Below are 12,162 nucleotides of genomic sequence, written 5' to 3' on the forward strand. Positions count from 1 at the left end.
TTGCGTTGCCTCAACAAGTCGCTCCAGAAGTTGAAGTTTCGCATGATCTCCCTGGCTTCCATCATCCCCTTCCTGGATCCAGGAGACTGGTACACCACCTTCGATTTACTTTCACAGTTCCATACTTCCATCTTCCCAGGGCACTAGTGCTTCCTCCACTTCATATTGGGCAGGTGCCATTTCCAGTTGACCGAGATGCCCTTTGGTCTCGCGTCAGCCCCGAGAGTATTCACAAAGTGTATAGCACCAGTAGCCACTTACCTGAGACGTTGGGGGGGGGGGGGTCCAAATATACCCATACTTCAACGGCTGTTTGATAAGGGGCCGGTCTCTGGATCAGGTGTGGCGGCATCTCGATCTGGTATGTTTGACCTGTTGTGACCTGAGGTTGATAATAAATGAGAAAAAGTCAACCTTAACACCAGTACAACACATAGAATTCATTGGAATAGTTATCAACTCCACTTGGGCCAGGCCTTCCTCCTCGAGACTCAGTTTCAGGCCATGGCCGACTTCATGGCAAGCCTGCGGGCCCACCCGCTCACCACTGCCCACACGTGCCTGAGGCTGTTGGGCCACATGGCAGCATATACTTATGTGGTTGGGATGCATGATTCTGCCTCAGACTGCTTCAGGCATGGCTGGCACTGGTCCGGATCCTGTACAGCGAACTGTCATCCCTCATCTGGTGGCAGGATCCTATATCGGTGTTGGAAGGAGTTCCTTTCATGGCCCTGGCCTCATCAGTGACTGTTGTCTCTGAAGCCTTGGACCTGGGCTGGGGAGCCCACCCGGGGGCTCTCAGCACTCAAAATCATTGGTCCAGTCGCGATCGTTCTCTGCATATTGATGTCAGGGAACTCAGGGCAGTTTGACTGGCCTGCCAAGCCTTTCTACCTCATATACAAGACAGGGTGGTTCAGGTTCTGACGGACAACATGGCTACAGTCTTCTATATCAACAGGCAGGGCGGAGCCAGGTCATCTGCCAGGAAGCCCTCTGGCTCTGGGACTTCATCAGTCTCATGACCTCTCCCCTTCTAGGGTCCAAGAATGCTTTGGCAGATTGCCTCAGCAGGACATTCTCGTCTTGTCACAAGTGGTCCCTTCATCCAGTGATGGTCAGTTCCATCTTCCGCAGGTGGGGAACTCCCCAGGGGGACTTGTTACGTCTAGGCAGAACAGGAAGTGCCACGTCTTCTGCTCAATTGGGGGCATGGATAGAGGATCCCTGTCAGACATCTTTCTGCTCCCATGGTCAGGGGCTCTGATGTACGCCTTCCCTCCAGTGCCATTGCTACCCAGGGTCCTCATGAAAATCAAACAGGAGAGGGCAAGGGTCATCCTCATAGCGCCAGCATGGCCATGTGAACACTGGTTCAGCGCTCTGCTGGACCTCTCAGTGGTGACCCTGTTCCAGCTACTGCTTAGTTCGGATCTGTTGTCCCAGAACCACAGCAGTCTTCTGCACCCCAACCTGGCAGCATTACATCTGACAGCATGGCTGCTGTGTGGCTAAATGCACAGGAGCAGCAGTGCTCGGCTGAGGGTTCAGCACATTTTGTTGGGAAGTAGGAAGCCCTCCACCAGAGCGACCTACCTGGCCAAGTGGAAACGATTCACCTGCTAGATTGCGGACAGAGGTGTTCGTCCCAAGTGGGCTTCGCTGCAGCTTATTCTGAACTGCCTCCTGCATCTCAAGGTCTTTAGGTAGAATAAACAAACACATTTATTAACTATGAAAGATAGATTTTAAGTGATTATAAGTCAAAGCACAAGTCAGATTTTGTCAAATGAAATAAAAGCAAAACACATTCTAAGCTGATCTTAACACTTTCAGTACCCTTACAAACTTAGATGATTCTCACCACAGGCTGGCTGGTTGCTCTTCAGCCAGGCTCTCCCCTTTGATCAGCGCTTCAGTCGCTTGGTGGTGGTGTCTGTAGATGGAGGTGGAAGAGGAGAGAGAGCATGGCAAACATCTCTCCCTTTTATCATGACCTTTCTTCCCTCTTGGCTTTGCCCCCCCCCCCTTCAGAGTCAGGTGAGCATTACCTCATCGTAGTCCCAAACTGACCAAGGGAAGGGGGTGACTCACTCGAGAGTCCAACAGATCCTTTGTTGCAGCTTAGGCCAGCGTACTTTGTTCCTGTGAGGCTGGGCTGGGTTTGTCCCATACATGCCCTGATGAGGTTCCCCTCTGCTCTTGGAGAGTTTTTGCCTGGGCTTGTTTTAAGCCATGAGGACACATTTTCAGCCTCATAACTATATACATGAAATTACAACCTTTAACATCAATGCTCAGTGCATCATGAGCCTTCTGAAGACACCCGACATGACAAACTTTGCATTGGATACCACACAATCATATTATGGGGATGAACATGGGGGTGCAGGGTGTTCCCCCAAGATACAGAGCATCACACCCAGTCACTGATTTTTCTGGGTTCTACTTCAGAGAACGAAGTCTGTCGCCCATTTCCAGATGTTTTTTGGCAACTATCAAAAACAGTGTGATCTAATCCTTTCTCTTGTCAAGTGATTTCAAAAAGACTGACAAATTATATCCTATACCATATGAGAAAATTTCTTCTTTTCATAGACATTCTTCTCCCAAGTCGTCAGTAGCAGCAGCAGTTCATAAACTGATGACAGTCTTCCTCTACATCTTCTGACCAGAGTAAACAATAGGCTCAATAAACAGGAAAATATTTCCTTTTCCACCTTGGCATGATTGGTAAATTACTAGACAATGAAGCCACAGTTTCAGTACCACTTGTAGAACAAAATTTGTTTACAAAAGTGCTCCCTGAGGACCAATGTAAAGTGGCAAATGCTTGGATAATTGAAGGCCAGATAGTGGCAAAATATGCACTCAGATCGGGCAGCAAGGGTGATTGCGTCTATTAATAGTGCACTGCAGATGTGCGGTTTCCATTCTTCCACCTGAATCTAAAGTAGAGGATCTTCCCTTTGAAGGTGTTTAGTAACAAGAGGGACAAAATATTGGAAAAGATGGGTATGAGATTCACAGCAAAATCTTTTTGGTTTTTTTTTTCAGTCTTCTAGAAGAAGAAACCATAGACCTGTTTTCAAATACCATAGACAGTTTTATTTTTCCATCTTCTTCGTTGTCTTACTAGAGGTGCCATTTACATCATCAGCAACAACACTCCTCCTCCTTGCCACCTCAGCAGAGAAAGGAGACCATTCAAGCTCCATGAAAGCAAAGCATTTTTCAGATTCATCTCCCAAATGTCAGGCTTCTGATTTGACATGAGGCTCCTGATCTTCAGATCATTCTTCAATGATCTTGCCTCTCCACCATTTGGAAACCAACTTTCCCATTTCATCGATTCATGGAATTCCATCTCTTTGGACAAATGGATTCGGGAGAGAATAGAAAATAGTCCCAATTCCTGCCCCTACTCCTGTCCTTATTGAGCATGAGGACATGAGCATGCTAAGATCAGAAATCCAGTTTCTACTACAGGCAGGAGCAATAAAGGCACTTCCAAGGGAGTTCAGGAATCAGGGCTTTTACTCCAGTTATTTTCTGATACCAACAAAAGATGGAAGTCTTTATCTAGTATTAGAACTGAGGAAGCTCAACTCTTATATCAAAAGTTTTCTTTCCTGGTGTTAACTTGGGCATCTGTTAATCCTCTTCCTTTCAACCCTGGATTGATTTGCAACTCTCAATCTAAAGGATACGTGCTTCGATATTTCTCAGACGACATCACCTTAAATATCTGTACTTCAAAGTTGGGCAAAGTTATTTCTAATACAAGGTCCTAACTTTTGGCCTTTCCACTGCCCCCGAGTCTTTACGAAGTGCCTATCAGTGGCAGCAGATTTTTTTAAAATGGCAGGGTGTTTTTGTTTACCCTTATTTGGATGATTGACTGCTTAATGCCTCATTCAAAGAGGCCCTTATCAAGGACCTATGTTTCACATGTTTGCTTTTTGAAAGACTAAGATTCTTGATAAATATAAGTCCCTTCTTTTTTATGAACAGAGAATTCCATTCATAGGAGCTTTTTCTTGATTCATTAGAAGGTAGAGCATTTCTGCCAGTAGAAAGACTTCTGAAACTTCATTCTACCATAGAGGTGCTACTTTAAACTATTTTTTTCCAGGTCTATTGGTCTTGAGTTTCTATAGCTTTGGCTATATATGCCAGCCTGAGACTTCAGTATTGACTGGCTCTGAATTATAGACCAAGCACAGAGAGTATATCCAGGACATTGTCTATCCTGAAGGAAATTTTATGATCTCTGACATGGTAGACACAGCAGGTAAATGTTCTGAGGGAGTGTCATTCAACTCCCCAGCTCCATTGTTGACAATCATCTTGGTTGCTTCCAAGAGCTGGTGGGGAGTCTACCTCAACAGTCTATCAGTTCGAGTTCACTGGAGCTCTCAAGGAAAATGCATTACATATAAACATATTGGAGTTAAAAACTATCATTCTAGCACTCATCTCTTCCTTCCTCCTCCCCCCCCGCTCACATCCAGAACAAAATAGTGTGGGTTGTCACAGACAACGTGATCGCAGTGTATTACCTGAATGAACAGGTCTCAGCTCTGCAAGGAAGCAGTCAAATTAGAGGATTGGTGTAGCCACTAAAATATCTCATTAATTGGCCTGCCCCTGCCAGACAAGGACAACAGCATAACATATCAACTCAGCAAAGATCTCCTGCAATTACACAAAAGTCTGTAAAGAGCTGAGAAGACATTTGCAATCTTTGAAGTTCCTGGACATAGATCTCTTCACCCTCAAGCAGACTACTAAGTGTTCCCATTTCTGCTCAAGAGTAGTAGACAGAGACAGTATCCATATTGGATATTTTTCTTCTGAACTGGGGGGATGGGTTCTCCCTTCCCCCATTCCTTTTATGCAGAGGGTGATAAAGATAAGAAGACACAATAGGGCTAGGATAATTCTGATTGCTCCAGCATGGCTGAGGCAACAGTGATATACAGATCTTCATCTTTCCAAGGGAGTATACAAACTTCCAGTGATGCCACACATTTTGCAACAGGTGAGAACCTTCTTTTGCTACACCTAGCTGCATGGGGTATGGGTCTCTAAGGGTACGTCTATACTACCCACTGGATTAGCGGGTAGCGTTCGATGTATCAGGGATCTATTTATCGTGTCTAGTCTGGACATGATAAATCGATCCGCTAATCGACGCCCGTACTCCACCTCGGCAGGAGGAGTACGCGGAGTCGACGGGGGCGCCGCGTCAGTCAACTCGCACCTCTCCTGCACCCCAACCCCTTTCCCTAAGCCGCCTGCCGCACCCCTCCTGCATCCCGATCCCCTGCCGCACCCCACACCCCTCCTGCACCCCAACTCATTGCCCTGAGCCCCCTGCCGCACCCCTCCTGCACCCCAGCCCCCTGCCCTGATCACACAGCTTCACCCCAACCCCCTGCCGCACCCCTCATCCCTTCTGCGCCCCCTGGGGGCAGGGAGGGGACCGGGTTGGGGTGGGGATTTCGGGGAAGGGGTTGGAATGGGGGCAGGGAAGGGGTGGGAAGAGGCGGGGCAGGGGTGGTGCTTCATGGAAGGGGTGGAGTGGGGGTGGGGCCAAGGGCGGTGCAGGGGAGGTGTCAGTAATGCGGCCCTCGAGCCAATGTACTAGTCCTCATGTGGCCCTCGTGGTCATTTGAGTTTGAGACCCCTGCTCTAGTCCACCATTTCTCAAATGCAACCACCAGGGGGTTTCCCTGCAGCCACAGCAATTTCGTGGGCTGTGGGGGGGTAGAGCATCAGTTCTTCCCTTTCATCCCTGTTGCTCCTGCCACTTCTCTGGAGACACAGGTGGGACACACAACGCTTAAGGAGGAAGGTTGAGGCAGCAAGGGCAGGGGGAGAAGACGAACAGCGAGGCGAGCAGCAGGTGAGGGGGATGAGGAGGCAAGAGGCGAGCAGTGGGGGGTGGGCCTGGTGGAGGAGTAAGGTGGCGAGTGGTGAGCCAGCAGCAGGGTGATGAGGAGGATCTGGCTGCAAGCAGGGGAGTGATGAGCAGGCGGGGGGGTCTGGCTACAAGCAGGGGAGTGAGGAGGTGAGCGGTGAGTGGAGCCCCCTTTGGGGAGGCTAGCTCCCGCGCTTCCTTCCCCCCCTCCCCCCCACCAGTAACTGGAGCCCTGAGACCCCCTGCACCTGGAGCCACAAGCCTCCCCCTCCTCACCCTTGGAGAAACCCTAAGTCCCCCCCCCCACACACACACACACCATGGCTGGAGGAGCCCCGATCTCGCCAAAGCCCCGAGACACGCTCACCCCGCCCTGGACCGGAGGAGCCCCGGGCCGGCCAAAGCCCTGAGCTCCCCCCACCTGCTCGGAACAGCCCCAAGCCAGCTGCAGCCGTGCATCCTCTCCCCTTCCCTCCCTAGACCCAAGCCTCCCAGATGTTTTTCATTATTATTTGGACTTCTGTTATGTCAAAGCTTTTAAAAATTTACTTCAGAATTGTTGTACAGACAACCCTTTAACCAAAAAAGCAAAAGAAACAATAATAAAAAAGACAACGTGCAAAGCACCTTATTTGTATTTCTATTCTGTTAGGTCCAGTAAAGAATAGAGATAACTGTGCATGATTTTCATTATTGAGTCTGCAAAAAAACCCCACCCGAAAACGTTCATTCATAAATTACAATGGTTTGAGTGTATATATGTGCATATTACTTTACTGACTTTAGGAAAAATAAATAATTTTAGGGAAAAGTGTCCAGTGCGGCCACCAGCAAGAGTTGGTGGCCACACTCTGAGGCCACCAAAAAATTTGTTGCGAGAAGCGTCGCCTAGTCATATCTTTACAAAACACTATTGCCTAGATCATATGCTCAGTTCAATAGGCTAGCATTCCAATCTTTAGTCAGTCATGTGACTTCCCCATATCCAGTCATGGGGTGCTGATTGCCAAACTATCCCCTGGGTGCAACTATGTAGAGGACACCTAAAGAAGAAATGGAAGTTACTCAGTTGTAACCAGACTTCTTCAAGATGGACTCTGCATATTCACATTCCCTCCGCCCTCTTTCCTGTCATCTTTGGAGTCGTGTAAAATCCTTATGCTGAGAAAGCGGTAGGAAAGAATGGAGGTGGCAGGGAGCAGCCCTCCCGCTCTGAACGCTGAGGAGAGGGGACGGAGAGGCAGATGAGCACTGTAACAGGCACTGCTATAAGAAGATACCACTGTCCAGACTGCACCAAACAGCACATCCCATGAGTGTGAATATGCATTTCTAAGCATTCTGGTTACAAGTAACCACTTCTGCAGTGTGTTGTTTTGGGAGGAGAGCAGGGGTTGGGAGAGGGAGTTGGGATTTTACTTCCTCCTTTCGATCTGTTCCTGTTCCAACCCTCATGTCTAAAACAGCCCTCTTGCTCACCTTCAGTTTCCCTTCCTCATTTTAGATGTTGGATTGAGTTGAGAGGGTTTACATGAAGAGAATTTAAAAAAGCAAATATTTAGCTTCATATAAATAATTTTATTTAAAACAAACCTTTTTAAAAGTCCAGGACTTGCTTGATTTGACCTCAGATGTAGCAGTAAAAGTTTAAGATTAATTAATAAGACATAAATAAAATTAACGTGGTCTTCTGTTTTAAATGTTTGAGTCCTTTAATTTGGGAACAATTCAAACATGAACACTTTTCTAACATGGCTCTTTGGAAAAAATGTTTTTTTGGGTTTTTTTTAGCTTTTAAAATGTGAATTATTATGTATTTAGTTTACCACTCTGCACTTCCTTGGGTGTCACACAGTCCTGATGTTTGTACACTATGTTGAATATTGCCAAATACCTAAAAGTACAAAGGAGCACATTCATCTCTTAATTAAGGCTTTCCACTGGAGAAAGGTTAGCTCATCAAAGAACTAGGAAATATGCTAAGCAGAGTACAGTATGGGATTGTGATACAGGTCCTGCACATCTGGCTATAAGAAAAGTCACATCCCTTGCAATTACAATGTTTGTATTGCTGAATGAGGTGTATTGGCAACAGAAGCTCTGGAATACCAGGTACACAGGGAGTACAGTAGCAGCCTGATCTGTTCCACAGTTGCTCAACAAGTTGAATCGTTAAACTTAATGATCAAGGATAGTTTCTAGGCATTACTTTCTGTAACTGGAAATCTAAAAGACTTTTTCTCCAGGCACCATTCTTATGGAGAACAAACTTGTAGCTGTTTATTACAAGATCACAAAATTTAAAACTCTGTGTTGTGAATATCTGTTGAGCTGTCTTTGACCTGCACGAAGGAGACAAACTTGGGCAGATTGTTCTAATATTTGTGGCTTTGGCAGAATTTCCACTGATGTTTTAAAGCTGTTCTGCTTTCTATCCAAGATAAAATATAGATCTGTTATTACATTTACCTCTTTGCACCATAGAAAAGTTTTCAGTCATTTTTAATAATCCTCAGCATCGAGTCTTCCCAACTTGCATAATACAGCACACGTAGTAGTCATTTTTATTCATGCTCACTGCTTCCTGCAAGGAAAAAACTTTGCCAGTGCACAGCTGTTGTCAAGATTTATTCCCTTGACAATAAACTAAACTGACTATAGTGTTTAAAGGTTACAATATAAATGCTAAAAAGTCAGCAAATTCTCAGTTAAGGTTCCCACGAGGCTGTACTGATAGAGAGCCACTACCCTTAATCCTGCTTGATAACCTACATGCATTGAAATAGAATACTGTAGTTAATTTTCTATGGACACAATAAGAAGGGGAAGGTTGTTTATGTGCTTGGGGCTACAGTAGAACCTCAGAGTTACGAACATCAGAGTTACAAATTGACCCATCAACCACACACCTCATTTGGAACCGGATGTACACGATCCGACAGCAGGAGAGACAGACACACACACCAAAAAAAGCTGCAAGTACAGTACTGTGTTAAATGTAAACTACTAAAAAAATGGAGGAGGAAAGCCACATTTTTCTTCTACATAGTAAAGATTCAAAGCTGTATTAAGTCAACGTTCAGTTGTAAACTTTTGAAAGAACAACCATAATGTTTTGTTCAGTTACCAACATTTCAGAGTTATAAACAACCTCCATTCTTGAGGTGTTTGCAACTCCAAGGGTCTGCTGTATTGCACTAGGCCCAGAGATATTTGGGACACACTAAGCAGAACATAAGCCCATTTTCAGGTTTCTTCAGAACCTCTCTTGACAACTTGCCAGTTTGACTTTTCAATATGTTGGAGTTAAACATATTTGCTTTTTTATGTTGAATTCAGTGGAAGTTAAGAAGTATTTTGGCATGCTGGAATTTAACACTAATGAAAAGGAACTATATTTTGTCATCTTTCAGTTTAAGCCAAATCTGGAGTTACTAAAATACTTTTCTGAAGGCCTGGAGAAACTGTTGTCTTCTGAAAGCTCTCAGTTGAAAGTCTGAGATTTTGTATTACTCCTTTTTACTTGCCGGGACAACTCCAGCAAGTAAAAGGAGAGAAACTGGAATGTGGCAAAGCTCTTGAACATAGCTCCATCAGAGCTAATATTTTTTGAAAAAAACAGTAATGTTAAATCTACAGGACTGTACCTAACACTTCGGAAATTACATACCTTTGGAGCTATAAGCATATAGACAAGGGATGGACATTATAATTTAAATGCGTAGTCTGTGCTTTGGAAATATTTTTTTCTGTCTATCTGAAGCCCTAAGTTTGTTGCTTGCAGTTTTTGTTTATGCTGTAAGTGTTTTTCTCTGATATACATTTTCCCAGTTTTCTTACTCACAAAAAAGCATTTCAAAATGTGAAAATAAGGGCCCAGTTCTGCAGTCATTGTACATTCGTAACTCCATTGAATTCCATGAACTCAAATATAGTGAACTCTGGGATATTTAGGTTTGTAACAAATGCAGGACTGAGCCCATATGCAGCTTGAAAATCTTCAATCTTAAAAACAATGTAAAGACCCAGAATAAGAGATTAAATCAGTACTTTATCACAGTTGACTTTTTTTTTTTTTTTTTGCATCATGTTGCCCTTTGCTGTGTATAGATTAAAGAGCATGTGCTGGAGGAATTTTTATAACCAGGAAAAAGCAGCTGCTGCCTACAGACAGTTGTTGGTTTTCCTTCATCTTGTTTTGATAGCTGTATTCGTACTGGCACCACAGATAAAAGGAGTGTGTTTTATTTTTACTCTGGTAAGTTTGCACTTCTTGCAGCTTTCTAATGATAATCCCCACATAACTGCAGCATTCTGTGTTCAGAGGAAGCAGAATCTTTTGCTAATGAAACTGTTCTGAAGCAAATTACTAGTTTGTCTAAATATTTGGGAGAAAACATTTCAAAAGCTAGACAAGAGTACAAAGGTTTATACCGTCAGTGCCTGTGAGGATTTTGGAGAGGTATAGCACATTCATTGCCAGGTCTCTGGGTGTTTGCTTTTTTTCTTTTATTACTGCCCTTACCACCATCAAATGCAGATAAAAATCTTATTTCTCTCAATACAGCATGCCAACTAGCAACTTGTTTGTATCTAAAATTTGACCTACTTAAATTAGTTTAACATGGTGGCCAAACAGGCTAAGTATGCCTGTTTTTTTAAGACAACTTGTACAAAGACAGCCTGCATCTCAGATCTAGGTGTCTGACTAGAAAACTTATTTGTCACAATTCTTTTCTGTATTCAAAGTGAATCTAGTTTTAAAATAATTGTATTGTCTGTAAGTACAGTGTATGGATATGACTTCCCATTGGGCTCAGTTATTGGTCCTTTTTAGTCCATTTTCCTATTCTAAATGGTAACAAGGTGTGTATCTTTAACCACACACTGATGTAGGGTTTGTTGTATGGTGAAGCCTTCTCTTAGCTTAAACAGTAAAGGTTAATGGTGCATTGTAATGAAGGTCTGAGAAGGATCCTGCAAAGGGTGACCTGAGGGAATGGAATGCTACAGCTGCTTCTTACCATTTGAAAATTCAACTTGATTTTAAGGCAGGAGGAAGGTTCCTGTAGGTTGTACATTATTTTCCCCCTCTCAAGGATATGTGGTGGGTTCATTAGAAACTTGTAGATAGGCAGACAAGCTGTTGATCTGACCTGCATTTAAAAATCCTAACTATTTGGATTTGAATGGGAGATCTGACAGCAGTCAGAAAAGAACTTTGAATTTCGTATGTACTCCACAGAGAAGAAGTTGCTCCTCATTGCAGTTTGGATGGAACAAACACATATTTTTGTTATCCACACTCCTCCAAAAGTGGGGTGTGGGGTGTGTGCATAAAATTTACAATATTTTGTAAAGGTGGAGAGCAGTGGCTCTCCACCTTTCCAGACTGCTGTACCCCTTTCAGGAGTCTGATTTGTCTTGCATACCCCAAGTTTCACCTTATTTAAAAACGACCTGCTTACAAAATCAGACATAAAAATGTCACCGCACACCACTATTACTGAAAAATTGCTTACTTCCTCTTTTTACCATATAATAAATCAACTGGAATATAAATATTGTACTTACATTTCAGTGTATAGTATATGGAGCAGTATAAACAAGTTGTCTGTATGAAAATTTAGTTTGTACTGACTTCACTAGTGCTTTTTATGTAGCCTGTTATAAAACTAGGCCAATATCTAGCTGAGTTGATGTAGCCTTGGAAGATCTCTGCGTACCCTCAGAGCCCCTGGTTGAGAAACACTGCTCTAGAGGCCTCAGTCAGGTTCAGGACTCGATTGTGCTAGCTGCTGTACAAACATCATAAGCTACAGTCTATGCCCTGAAGAGCTTCCAGTCTAAAAATTGTATTTAGTAGGTGTCTAGGCAAGCAAAATGTCCATTTCTTTTGTTCTTTGCCATCTGAAAGAAGGCCAATATGAGGCCATTTTTCATTTTCAGCCTTTGGCTGAAGACAGGGGCAGCGGGTATAATAGGCCATGGGAGGCTAAACCTCCCCAAACAGGATGTGCCACCGGCCTGCCGCCTTTGGAGCACCATCGCCGAAAAGGTGCCCGGGCCATGGCCCCTCCCATGCTCTGCCCCAAGGCCCTGCTCCCACATCCTGCTCTTCCCACATGGCCCCCAGCTGCTCTTGTTTCTCTGCCCCTTTCCCTCATGGCCGTCGCATCCTCGCTCACGTTTCTCTGTTGCTTTCCATACGGCCCCTGCTACTCACGCCCTGA

General features: G+C 44.4%; 1 protein-coding gene across 2 annotated transcripts in view; it reads left to right on the forward strand.

Annotated features, from left to right (window-relative positions):
* Positions 1-12,162, forward strand: part of APOO (apolipoprotein O) — a 76,259-nt gene that overhangs the window by 41,830 nt on the left and 22,267 nt on the right. The gene's annotated exons all lie outside the window — the stretch shown is intronic.

The sequence above is a fragment of the Mauremys mutica genome, chromosome 1 (assembly GCF_020497125.1).
Source record: "Mauremys mutica isolate MM-2020 ecotype Southern chromosome 1, ASM2049712v1, whole genome shotgun sequence".
Lineage (NCBI taxonomy): Eukaryota > Metazoa > Chordata > Testudines > Geoemydidae > Mauremys > Mauremys mutica.